Source organism: Oncorhynchus kisutch, linkage group LG1 (assembly GCF_002021735.2).
Source record: "Oncorhynchus kisutch isolate 150728-3 linkage group LG1, Okis_V2, whole genome shotgun sequence".
NCBI classification, from domain to species: Eukaryota; Metazoa; Chordata; class Actinopteri; order Salmoniformes; family Salmonidae; genus Oncorhynchus; species Oncorhynchus kisutch.
In genome coordinates this window covers 45350605-45364578 of record NC_034174.2, presented here as the reverse complement: position 1 = coordinate 45364578, position 13974 = coordinate 45350605, and positions in this window count along the sequence as shown.

The window sequence follows — 13974 nt, the reverse complement described above, 5'->3', positions numbered from 1 at the left end:
TGACAACTACTTTATTATTTTAAGTAAAGACGCAAAATATAATAAAATCTAGTAAGAACTACTTATTCAAATGTTAGATTGACTTTAAACTACTAAATCATTTTTACTTGTAAAAACTCAATAACTTGATATTAGCCAAACACAAATAAATAAAGTTGCATTTACTCAACAACATTACTCAAAAACATTTAAGTGATAAGAAATATTATAGACTGAGTCTATTGACCATCGGGGATGCCTGAGTAGCCACTAATACATTTCTTTAAGGAGGCAGGCAGGTATGTTTTACTGGGCACACACAAACGCACTCACACACACGCACGTACGCACGCATGCACGCACGCACACACACACACACACACACACATTTGTGTCTGATCACAGAGTATAGTCTACCACTATATGAGTCAAAATACCCATAAAACCTAGCGGTCGGAAATGGTTCCAATTTTTTTTCTACTATTCATATAATCCAGAAATACTACATATCCGGGCTGTGTTTCGTGTAGGCTTACCCTGCCTTGACGTTTTGATAACAGAGTAAATCTCTCTCGGACAAGGTGACTTTTATCAATATACAGTGGGGCAAAAAAGTATTTGGTCAGCCACCAATTGTGCAAGTTCTCCCACTTAAAAAGATGAGAGAGGCCTGTAATTTTCATCATAGGTACACTTCAACTATGACAGACAAAATGAGAAGAAAAAAATCCAGAAAATCACATTGTAGGATTTTTAATGAATTTATTATAGCAAATTATGGTGGAAAATAAGTATTTGGTCAAAAACTAAAGTTTATCTCAATACTTTGTTATATACCCTTTGTTGGCAATGACAGAGGTCAAACGTTTTCTGTAAGTCATCACAAAGTTTTCACACACTGTTGCTGGTATTTTGGCCCATTCCTCCATGCAGATCTCCTCTAGAGCAGTGATGTTTTGGGGCTGTTCATGGGCAACATGGACTTTCAACTCCCTCCAAAGATTTCAGTTTGCCAGTGATGTCTACGCCGAGGAACTAGAAGCTTTCCACCTTCTCCACTGCAGTCCCCTCAATGTGGATGGGGGGTGCTCCCTCTGCTTTTTCCTGAAGTCCATGATCAGCTCCTTTGTTTTGTTGATGTTGAGTGAGAGGTTTTGTATTGGACCTTTATAGATGCAGACCCGTAGACATTCAAGCAACATTTTGAGAGAAAGTATCCCAAGTCTCCGATGGTCCCGGTAACGGTTAACGTGCAGGTCTAATCGACCACACACTCAAATGGAGCTACAGCTGGGGTTAAGATTCTTCCATCATTTACACACAGTAGACATAGTGTAAACCACCATGTCAACCAAATGCTCTCCTCAATGCTTAAGTTGTGTTGTCTATGGCTCAGTTCGTGGAAACGCTGTGATCGCTCATCCATCTTTAATGGCAAACCCTCTCTCTAGCTACCCTTTATTCCACACTATGCCTTTTATGCCCTATGGTCCCTCAACTTCAGACTCTTTGGAACTCTCTATCTTATTTGTATTTTTATTCATTTATTTATTTCACCTTTATTTAACCAGGTAGGCAAGTTGAGAACAAGTTCTCATTTACAATTGCGACCTGGCCAAGATAAAGTAAAGCAGTTCGACAGATACAACAACACAGTTACACACAGAGTAAAACAAACATACAGTCAATAATACAATAAAAAAAGAAGTATATATACAATGTGAGCAAATGAGGTGAGATAGCTAAAGGCAAAAAAAAGGCCATGGTGGCGAAATAAATACAATATAGCAAGTAAAACACTGGAATGGTTGATTTGCAGTAGAAGAATGTGCAAAGTAGAAATAATGGGGTGCAAAGGAACAAAATAAATAAATAAATACAGCAGGGGAAGAGGTAGTTGTTTGGGCTAAATTATAGATGGGCTATATACAGGTGCAGTAATCTGTGAGCTGCTCTGACAGCTGGTGCTTAAAGCTAGTGAGGGAGATAAGTGTTTCCAGTTTCAGAGAAGTTTGTAGTTTGTTCCAGTCATTGGCAGCAGAGAACTGGAAGGAGAGGCGGCCAAAGGAGGAATTGGTTTTGGGGTTGACCAGAGAGCTATACCTGCTGGAGCGCGTGCTACAGGTGGGTGCTGCTATGGTGACCAGCGAACTGAGATAAGGGGGGACTTTACCTAGCAGGGTCTTGTCCGAGAGAGATTTACACGGATATCAAAACGTCATGCCAGGGTAAGCCTACACAAAACACATCCCTTATTTGAAGTGTTTCTAAAATCCGAAATGTATATAATGAATTGTGAAAAAACGATTGGAACCATTTCCATGTTTGACCGCCAGGTTTTATGGGTATTGTGGTGTCCACTGTGGGGCTCAAGTAGTATACATTTGAACTTCTTGCCTCTTCCTGCTGGAATTAATTTAGTTAGGTATAGGACTCCAAATGTTACTACAGAGAAATAGCATACAGATATGTTATGTTAGTTCATGTTATAGCATGCTATCTTTTAAAATAATTATTCCCCTAAAATAAATTGTATTATAAATATTGACCCAAGCTGTCCCAAAGTGAAATAATGAAATTATAACCAAGCAAGCCGACATTATAAACAAGCAAGCCCTGTTAAGGCTAAGAGGACTGGACGCTTGCTGAGTCCCTTCAGCATGACCTCCTAAATCTGTTTTCTGCTTTGCTTTGGCGCTGGTTAGGCTGAAACAACGCTGCCTGGTCTGGCCTCTCCTCTATCTGCACAGGGACGCCACACTGAGCAACCCCTAATGAGGTTGGTGTGTATCATCAGGGTCAGCACCCAGCCTCATCCCTCTCTTTTTGACTAGGGAGGTAGGGGGAGGATGAGGGGGGCCGGCGAGGATGAGAGAGGGCAAGGGACGAATGAAGAAGGATATGAAGGATGAGGGAGGATGAGGAGGAATGAGGAAGGAGATCGAGGGAGGAAGGACAGGGTGGATGAGGAAGAGAGAGTCTGAGGGGAGGGTGAGGATGGTGAAGATGGACAAAGGGCCTGGGTTCACCCTGAGGCTGAGGAAAGGAGTCACACAGAGACAAGGCGGAACAATATAAAACAAGCCACGACAAGCAAATATGAGAGATGAGAGGCATTCACTTAAATATCACTTGCATAGCCATACCCATCTCTCGCTCTGTTTGCATCTGAGGAATTTGAATAGTTTTCTCTGAAGAGACAAATATCAGCAAATGACAAAGAAAACGTCCTCCATCATATATGGAATACACTGATTGTTTCTGTTTCTTTACTTTTCTACATGTCTTGTCATGTATCCCTGTTGTAACTGCATAATGTGTGCAGTAAACAGTTCAGTACTCAGCTCTGAACAGGTATAGACTAGCGGTTAAGAGCATTGGGCCAGCAACTGAAAGATCGCTGGTTCAAATCCCTGTGCCGGCAAGGTGGAAAAAGTTGCCCTTCTGCCCTTCATCAAGGCAGTTAACCCCCAACAACAACTGCTACTTGGGTGCTGATGATGTTAATTAAGGCAGCCCCCTGCACCTCTCTGATTTCGAGGGGTTTGGTTAAATGCAGAAGACATGTTTCAGTTGAAGGCATTCAGTTGTGCAACTGACTGTGTATCCCCTTTCATGTCTACCAACTCCCCCTGGTCACTACGATATGCTATTCACATTACTGTACCCACAATCTCTTGGGCATTATCACTCTATTGTGCTGAACACAACCACCCTCAATGCACCCCTGGTTTCACTGTCTGTTTGATAAGGTGAGAGTTTAGCGGTGATATTATTATGCTAATAAGAATCCCCTTCACCTGCAACCATTACCCAATGACGTGAGAATCAGCCGTTGACGCAGTGAAACTTCCTCCAATCAACAGCCACCTATCATCTGAAGCATCGTCAATGGTCACTAACGATCATTCCAGTTTTCTGCCAGGCTACAATTAATCAAGTCAAATAGGCATTAGGATTCAGCATGACAATTGATTAAATGTCTCTCCATGAAGAACTGGGTCTGTGTAGGCAGCATCTCAACAGTTTCGTCCATATTGCTTTCACATATCCAGTCTCATGTGCAGGGGACAACTATTCCGACTGAAATTGTGATTTTGGCAAAGTCTTGACCAGAGCAGAATACGTTTGTTTATCTACGTTTCACATTGACACAGAGAACCTGCCTGCTCATCTCTCAACCTTAAAGTTTCATGGCCCCATTCCCTGGTCTGGAAGAAGTCTTACCATTAGTAAGGAGCCATCAGGAAGGAGAGGAGAGCACTGTAAACACACCACCTCAGAAAAGGCTCATGTCATTTATTTATTCACTCCCTTTTCCCAGAACTCTCCACTCACTAACAAGAGCAACACAGATCTGCACTTTCCAGGAGCTTGTCTCAAATATTCTTACTTGGACACACACTCACTCACACACACACACACACACACACACACACACTCACTCACTCACTCACACACACACACACACACACACACACACACACACACACACACTCACTCACTCACTCACTCACTCACTCACTCACTCACTCACTCACTCACTCACTCACACACACACACACACACACACACACACACACACACACACTGGTCTGTTTGAAAAGCTCTCTTGCATTTGCAATATTTTCCTCAACACTGTCAATTGGTGTTACATATACATCGTCCTCCACTTCACCCGCAGATACAGAGAGCCCAGTCTGGGGTTTAAATCACTGTACTGGTGGCACAATACCTGGAAACACGCTGCCACCTTCTCCTGTTCCGCCATTTAGTTTTCTTTATCCCTTTGGTACTATTTTCACAAGGATTTGGTCAAATTTCACAAAACTCAAAACAGATCATCAAAAAGGCTGTTTTTTCAAAACTCTAAGCATATTTTCAATTGACTAAGTACAACGCACAAAATCCCACAGTAACCTTTTCACCAAACCTAATCAGTGTTTCATCTAGAAATACCTTTCCTATAAAGTAATTGCCTTTCACAATGCAATGCTCACAATAGTTTTCCTATGATTCTCTTCTCATTTGTTTAAATACATTTGACCGTCACTTAATCCAACTGCGCTTAACGGTTAATCACTTAAATCAAATATAATTTTATTTGCCACATGTGCTGAATACGACAGGTGTAGACCTTACAGTGAAATGCTTACTTACAAGCCCTTAACCAACAATGCTTTAAGAAGTTAAGAAGAAAAACGTGTTAAGTAAAAAATGGCTAAGTAAAAAAATTTGAAAATAACAAATAACTAAGCAGCAGCGGTAAAATAGCAATAGCGAGGCTGTATACAGGGGGTACCGGTACAGAGTCAATGTAAACAATGGGCACCGGTTAGTCGAGGTAATTGAGGTAATATGTACATGTGGGTAGAGTTAAAGTGACCATGCATAGATAATAAACAGAGTAGCAGCAGCGTAAAATAGGGGTCTGGGTAGCCCTTTGATTAGTTGTTCAGGAGTCTTATGGCTTGTGGGTAGAAGCTGTTAAGAAACCTTTTGGGCCTAGACTTGGCGCTCCGGTACCGCTAGCCGCACAGTGGCGGAAAGCTTGGCCCCAGTAATATACTGGGCCGTACGCGTCGCCCTCTGTAGTGCCTTGCGGTCGGAGGCCGAGCAGTTGCCATAGCAGGCAGTGACGCAACCAATACTCTCGATGGTGCAGCTGTAGGACCTTTTGAGGATCTGAGGACCCATGCCAAATCTTTTCAGTCTCCTGAGGGAGAATAGGCTTCGTCGTGCCCTCTTCATGACTTTCTTAGTGTGTTTGGACCATGATAGTTTGTTGGTGGACACCAAGGAACTTGAAGTTCTCAACCTGCTCTACTGCAACCCCGTTGATGAGAATGGGTGTGTGCTCAGTCCTCCTTTTCCTGTAGTCCACAATCATCTCCTTTGTCTTGATCACGTTGAGGGAGATGTTGTTGTCATGGCATCACATGGCCAGGTCTCTCACCTCCTCCCTATAGGCTGTCTCATCGTTGTTGGTGATCAGGCCTACCCGTTTTGTCATCGGCAAACTTGATGATGGTGTTGGAGTCGTGCCTGGCCATGGAGTCATGAGTGAACAGGAAGTACAGGAGGGGACTGAGCACGCACCCCTGAGGGGCCCCCGTGTTGAGGATCAGCGTAGCAGATGTTTTGTTACCTACCCTTACCATCTGGGGGCGGCCCGTCAGGAAGTCCAGGATCCAGTTGCAGAGGGAGGTGTTTAGACCAAGAGTTGCAGACGGAGGTGTAACCGTTTGGTAGACCAATAGATTTTAAACTGGTTTGTGTACTATATATGGATTTTGAGAACTACAGAAAAAAAGGTGTTTGTAAATCAAAGAGCCTGTGGCAAAGGTGCCCGTCAGAGAGGTGGTCATGGGCCCCATCAAAGAGGTCAAAGAGGTGGGCATCAGATTGAGGGAGGCAGATGGCAGGGAACTGTTGTGTTTTATGATGTCCGGGCCATCGTAGATGACCATGCCTTACCATGGCAGTGGCTGCCAGATTAGTTCACCCAAATCTGAAAAGATCAACTGTCAATTCGATCATGAGAACATTTCGTCAAGAAAAACCGGTAAGTCTGCAAGATATGCACTATGCTTTACCATTACATTTACATTAAATTACATTTATAATACATGTAAATTCACAGAATATGTTACAGTATTCTTACCGTATGATCTATTGACAGTATACTATGTTCCACCCTCAGAATTGACAGAAGACCCCATGGTGGTGACCGTGGCCGTGGGCTGACAGTGGCCGTGTACTTGTGAACCATCACAAGTATATCTTTGTTGATGAAGTGGGCTTCAACCTGGACAAAACTGGACACCGTGAGCAGAACATCATCGGTCCACACTCTCCTTTCCTCAACCCTACTGAGGAATGTTTTTCAGCATGAAGCTGAGTACGATCGCCATTCCAATGAGCGTGCCACCCTCCTTCTGGCCATGTATGAGGCATGCGCCGACTTCAATGCAGACCAATGTCAAGCTTGGATTCGCTTTGCCAAAAGTTTTTTCCCGCGGTGCATGAACAATGAGGCCAAATGCACAAGACAGGCTTGATGCAAATTAATGCGTGCTAAACATTGTTTTATTGTCATTCATTTAATTTGTTACATCTGATTACAGACAGTACAGTATGTTGCAATTATATCTGAAAATGTAATGTTTTTTTGTTTTGCATGAATGATTGTAGAGGATGTCTTCATTGATCAGACCTTTGACTACACATTGGATAGATATTACGGAAATTATAGGTTTTCTGTCAATTTGATTGGGTAATGTAAGTCTATTGCCTAATGCGAAAACTGTGTAATCGACTGTAATTTACAGGACTGGAGCATATTACTTTCAGCACTTCTAAGGGTGATTTGAAACACGTATCTTGCATTGTTTGCTATTGGATTAACTGGTAGTTAAAACGACTAAATTGAAAAGATATCGTTATGTTGTGTTTTGGTGATTAAACCAATGTTCTCATTACATTTCACAATAAACTTAGATTTTGAATCAATGGTTGTGTGGTGAGAGATGTTTACAATCCAAATGAATGCACAAGGACAGGTTTTGAATGAAAGACTGGCTGCATTACAAGTGTGACAAGTTTGGCATTTTGTACTAACAGTTGTGAAAATATATCACGTGAAAATAGTAGCAAAGCAAAAAAAAAATATTATAATAATAATTTCAAATCAGACTGCATCCTACTGTACAGTACAGTACACAATTGCTCACTTCTTGGCGACACTCAACTTGATACTCAACTACATTAAACACATGCATATTAGCTTTTTTTTGTAGTGGTCATGGTAATAAAATACAATGCAACACACAATTGGAGCTAAGGAATTAGTACTCTTTGGTTGGAGAAAGCAAAACATGATTTAAACCAGGGATGGGCAACTTTGATGGGGGCTGGGCCACAAAAGATTTGAACTCATCATGGAGGTCCGCAGTGGCTCACGGGTCTGTGTACGCACATCGATACCTACACATGCAGTCAGAGCCAGCTGTAGCCTTTTGTGGGCCTTAAGCGAAATTCTACGTTTTAGAGCAAATATCCTTCAATGGGGTATAGAGAAAAAAATTGACGTTTTAAGGCAAGTGTGTTGCAAGTCTACACATTCTGCTCAATATGCAGAACTTTTTTTTTTTAATATGCAATTCTACTTGTTTTGCCATGGGGCGAAGAGAAAATGTAGCAGTTTTACATCAAATTTCCTGCAATTCTACAAATATTGCCATAGGGAGGAGAGAAATGTTTGCAGTTTTTAATATGATATCTGAGTGAGAGTGACTAACAAAATCAATGGGGGCCCCCCTGTCGGTAATCCACCTGGCTACCCCTACCCCGGTCAACTGCCCGGCACCCTCCACATCAACCCGCCCAAGCCCCCACCATTTCTCCTTCACCCATATCCAGATAGCTGATATTCTGAAAGAGCTGCAAAATCTAGACCCCTACAAATCAGCCGGGCTAGACAATCTGGACCCTCTCTTTCTTAAATTATCTGCCGAAATTGTTGCAACCCCTATTACTAGCCTGTTCAACCTCTCTTTTGTATCGTCTGAGATTCCCAAAGATTGGAAAGCTGCCGCGGTCATCCCCCTCTTCAAATGGGGAGACACTCTAGACCCAAACTGCTACAGACCTATATCTATCCTACCCTGCATCTCTAAGGTCTTAAGTTAACAAACAGATTACTGACCATTTTGAATCCCATCGTACCTTCTCCGCTATGCAATCTGGTTTCCGAGCTGGTCATGGGTGCACCTCAGCCACACTCAAGGTCCTTAACGATATCATAAGCGCCATCGATAAGAGACATTACTGTGCAGCTGTATTCATCGACCTGGCCAAGGCTTTCGACTCTGTCAATCACCACATTCTTATTGGCAGACTCAACAGCCTTGGTTTCTCAAATGATTGCCTCTCCTGGTTCACCAACTACTTCTCTGATAGAGATCAGTGTGTCAAATCGGAGGGCCTGTTGTCCGGACCTCTGGTAGTCTCTATGGGGGTGCCACAGGGTTCAATTCTTGGGCCGACTCTCTTCTCTGTATACATCAATGATGTCGCTCTTGCTGCTGGTGATTCTCTAATCCACCTCTACGCAGACGACACCATTCTGTATACTTCTGGCCCTTCTTTGGACACTGTGTTAACTAACCTCCAGACGTGCTTCAATGCCATACAACTCTCCTTCCGTGGCCTCCAACTGCTCTTAAACGCAAATAAAACTAAATGCATGCTATTCAACCGATCATTGCCCGCACCTGCCCGCCCATCCAGCATCACTACTCTGGACGGCTCTGACTTAGAATACGTGGATAACTACAAATACCTAGGTGTCTGGCTAGACTGTAAACTCTCCTTCCAGACTCACATCAAGCATCTCCAATCAAAAAATACTTCTAGAATTGGTTTCCTATTTCGCAACAAAGCTTCCGTCACTCATGCTGCCAAACATACCCTCGTAAAACTGACCATCCTACCGATCCTTGACTTTGGCGATGTCATCTATGAAATAGCCTCCAACACTCTACTCAGCAAATTGGATGTAGTCTATCACAGTGCCATCCAAAGCCCCATATACTACCCACCACTGCGACCTGTACGCTCTTGTTGGCTGGCCCTCGCTTCATACTCGTCGCCAAACGCACTGGCTACAGGTTGTCTACAAGTCTCTGCTAGGTAAAGCTCCACCCTATCTCAGCTCGCTGGTCACCATAGCAGCACCCACTCGTAGCACACGCTCCAGCAGGTATATCTCCCTGGTCACCCCCAAAGCCAATTCCTCATTTGGTCGCCTTTCCTTCCAGTTCTCTGCTGCCACTGACTGGAACGAACTGCAAAAATCACTGAAGCTGGAGATTCCCATCTCCCTCACTAGCTTTAAGAACCATCTGTCAGAGCAGCTCACAGATCACTTGTTCATAGCCCATCTGTATACAGCCCATCTATCTACCTCATTCCCATACTGTATTTATTTATTATGCTCCTTTTGCACCACAGTATCTCTACTTTCACATCCATCTTTTGCACATCTACCATTCCAGTGTTTAATTGCCATATTGTAATTACTTCGCCACCATGGCCTATTCATTGCCTTAACTCCCTTATTTGACCTTATTTGCACTCACTGTATATAGACTTTTTTTTTCTACTGTAATATTGACTGTATGTTTTGTTCATTCCATGTGTAATTCTGTGTTGTTGTATGTGTCGAACTGCTATGCTTTCTTGGCCAGGTCGTAGTTGCAAATGAGAACTTGTTCTCAACTAGCTTACCTGGTTAAATAAAGGTTAAATAAAAAAAGAATAATTCAACCATGATTACTACAAGTTAGATAGCTGGCTGCATTGAACCTGTAGAGCAAGTTTTCTGCAATTCTACACATTTTAGCAATTTAGCAATTTTAAAACAAATTTCCTGCAATTCTACCCATTTAGCCAAAATGGCTAATTGAGTGACTGTCAGCGACTAAGATCACAAGAGAAAAACTGCTGATGCACAACCACATTTCGAAATTGCACCTTGTATATTCACTTATTCTGGCTCTCAATAAACAGTCAGTACATTGATCCGCGGCTCTACAAAAGGGGGACCGCCAGTTGCCCATCCCTGATCTAAACCCACAGGATCAGAAATGTAAATATTAAGCCTGTGGGGTTGAACTCTTCAATTTGCAATGGACCAGAAACCAGCCATGCCCTTATCCTGTGAGAAGACCAATAGAATTTTGATTGAAAAGCTGAGCTTCTCTCACATGGCTGAGCTTCTCTTTCATGGCTGAGTGCAACACATATTTTTTTTGAGAAATACACACATAGAGGTGGGAAGGAGGGAGATAGTGTGTGTGTGTGTGAGAGAGAGAAGTAGAGAGAGAGGGCAGAGAAAGATTGAAGAGAGGGAGAAAGAAACAGAAGCTGAGAGGGAAGAAGAGCGGGAGAGAGGAATAGAGAAAAAGAGGCAGAGAGAACGAGAAAGAGAGATATGTCGTGGGTGGCAAACACGACGGGGCTTGAGGGAGATGTCAACTCTCATCAGATGAGCTAGGAGAAGTGCTAAGGGGTGTGTGAGTATGCTTTCATGTGTGGGTGTGTATGTGAATGCTTACGTCCATGCATTTGTGCATGTGTGTATGTGAGTGCTTATATGTGCGTGGCTCTGTGAATGTATGTGTGAGTACGTGTATATGTGTGTGTGTGTGTCCATGTGCATGTGTGTGTATATATGTGTGGGTAAAGCCCGTGACCATGCCATAATGTGTGAGAGCAGACATCACCTGAGGCTCCAGAGTACGGAGTCAGCCTCCACCTGTAGGTGGCTCCATGCTGCCCACACAGCGCGGGTATCAAAGGTCACTCAATCAGAACAGGAAGTGGCCCTGAGGCAGCAGGAATTCATGCATAGTACACAACACCTGGGTAGCATGAGTTCCTGAATTATAGGCAATACAAGCACAAACACACCTGATTCAACTAATCAGACAGGGATGATCCTAAATCTGTGGCTACAGGCTACTTCTACCTGCAGCTGTGTTCCACTTCCAATAGACCAACATGCAAAGCAAGAGAAAAGTCCCATTAGCATGGTTGGTTCCATTAGTTCATTTAGCATCAAACAGAACACATTTTTGTCTCTCTCTGTAGAGTTCAGAACTGAGTATGGGTGGGGAGAGTGGGGTCCTGAGGGCCAGATGGCTTGCTAGGAGTCAGTCCACTGTGATGACTCTGACTCTATCCATCTGTCCATCACACTCCAACATAGCCTCTCTCTCCTCAGGCATCTATCACTACCTGCCTAGATGTACTGTACAATATGAACAGTATTTCTTCCTTTTCCTTTCCATTTGTAAAGTGTGTGGAGATCCTTTCAATACTTTTTGAATACGTTAGGATTTGATTTCGAATGCCATTGATGATTGGAATGCCCTGTTTTCACAAGCCATCCAGCCAATGTCCGAGTCTGTCACCGGAGAGCAGATCCTCAGCTCCAGGAACATTCCCAGGCAGCACATTTATTAGAGACATGATTGATACAGTAATAAGTTGGTTAGGACGTGTGTGACTAGTTTGAGGCAGGAGAGACTTTTCACAGCTTTCATACACTTGACAAGTGATACAGTACCTTTCATGCATAAAGTAATCAAATGGGATTTCTGAGCAAAACTGCTTAAACTTAAGAGATACAGACTGGAGTCATACAAGGTATTTGGCGTGGACTTATTATAACATGCTGGAGTTATCATATACCGCTCGGAATAAAAGAAATAGAAGGATATTCAGATTTCCTATTTCACAACAAAAAGGCAATCATACATGCAGCCGTTTGCATTCACACACCCAGCTACAAACACACACAAAATGAGAGGAATAAACTACACAAATGGAATGCAAAGTTGCAAGAAAATCAACAGCAGATCACATCAAAAAGGGGGAAAAAAAGAAAGAAAACTCCCGCTTTTGGCTGAAAATCATTCTGTGGTGTTGCCATGGTGAGGGGGTTCTGTGCTTGAAGCCTTCCATTACTGCGACAGTGACATCATCCCATCCAAATATAGCATAACATTTAGGAAGGGTGTCATAATACCCTCAGGAAACATCATGGGCTTATGCTGAAACACTAACTGACGATCCCTTCTAGATGGACCATGGAGAGGGGCTGGAGTCTAGCCAGGCCAGGGGTCACTCTGTTACAGTATCTATGGTCATTGTCTGGTCGAGACAGGCAACAACATCAGAGGTGTCATAACCATTGAAGCTGAGCAACCAATTACCTCCCTCACTTTCATACAAGTTTTAAGACAAATTGCCCCTTATATATTCTTCTATTCTGGCTCTCAACAAACAGTAAGTACATTTCTACAAAAGGGGGGCCACCAGTTGCCCATCCCTGATCTAAACCCACAGGATCAGAAATGTAAATATTAAGCCGGTGGGGTTGAACTCTTCAATTTGCAATGGACCAGAAACCAGCCATGCCCTTACCTGCGAGAAGACCAATCACATACACACAACCTCAGGAGCTGCTGTGGCCTTTGCTGCGTGAGCATAAATGCTAAAGTTCATTTGCTATTCAGACAAGCAGGTCAAGCATGTGGTTGTGGCATTTAAGCAACAGGCAGTCGGCCACAAGAGAAAATACATCTCAGTGGCTCTGGAGAACTAGATATGGATCTTGTCCCCCATTACTACGCCACCCCACTAAAATAAATCTAACTGGAACACCATGATACTAATAGGCAGGTCAAAAGGCCCAGGAGGACAAAGAGCAAACCAGATGGCAAATACCAGAAAGTGTTTGATCTGAGGCCTACTGCTCCTGTTGAGAATGGATTTCTCATATAGCCAACATGTTCACATTGTGTTTTCTAAAATATAAGCTAATATGTTTTTTCAGACTGACGACTCTCTACGCTGCGGTCTACACTGACTACAGTTCACTGACGGGTAAAACTGCACAATTCTATTTGAATTCCCAACCACCAGATGTCACTGAAGTAGCACCAGCGGAACGGAATCACAATTCCACACACTTGAACGCTGTGATTGAACAGTTTGTCCCCCGCAGTCGAGAAAGTATTTAACCACATAAAACTGTATTGGCATTGATTCAATTAAATATGTTGTGTTTAATACTTGGATGCATATTTGGGATTAATGTGTTTGTCAATAACAGTGTGTTCATTTCACTTGGCTGAAGGGGATCGAATAACTTCTCTCGCTGCTTTTCTTCCTGGTGTAGCGTGTTTACTGTATCTGCAAAGTTTAAACAATAACTATTTTGTCATCAAACCTATTTTGAGTTGATGTCAATTGTTGTTAAAGACGGTAGTTAGTGTAGTGGAAAAACCATAAACGAGAAAAACATAAATGTTCTCGTTTGAAATTTACGGTAAGGGGTGTTTTTATCGTACTGTCGTCACAAATACTTTTAGAGCAGGGTTTGACGTCAGTTTCTATATTTGGTGTTGGACGGAACCCTATTTG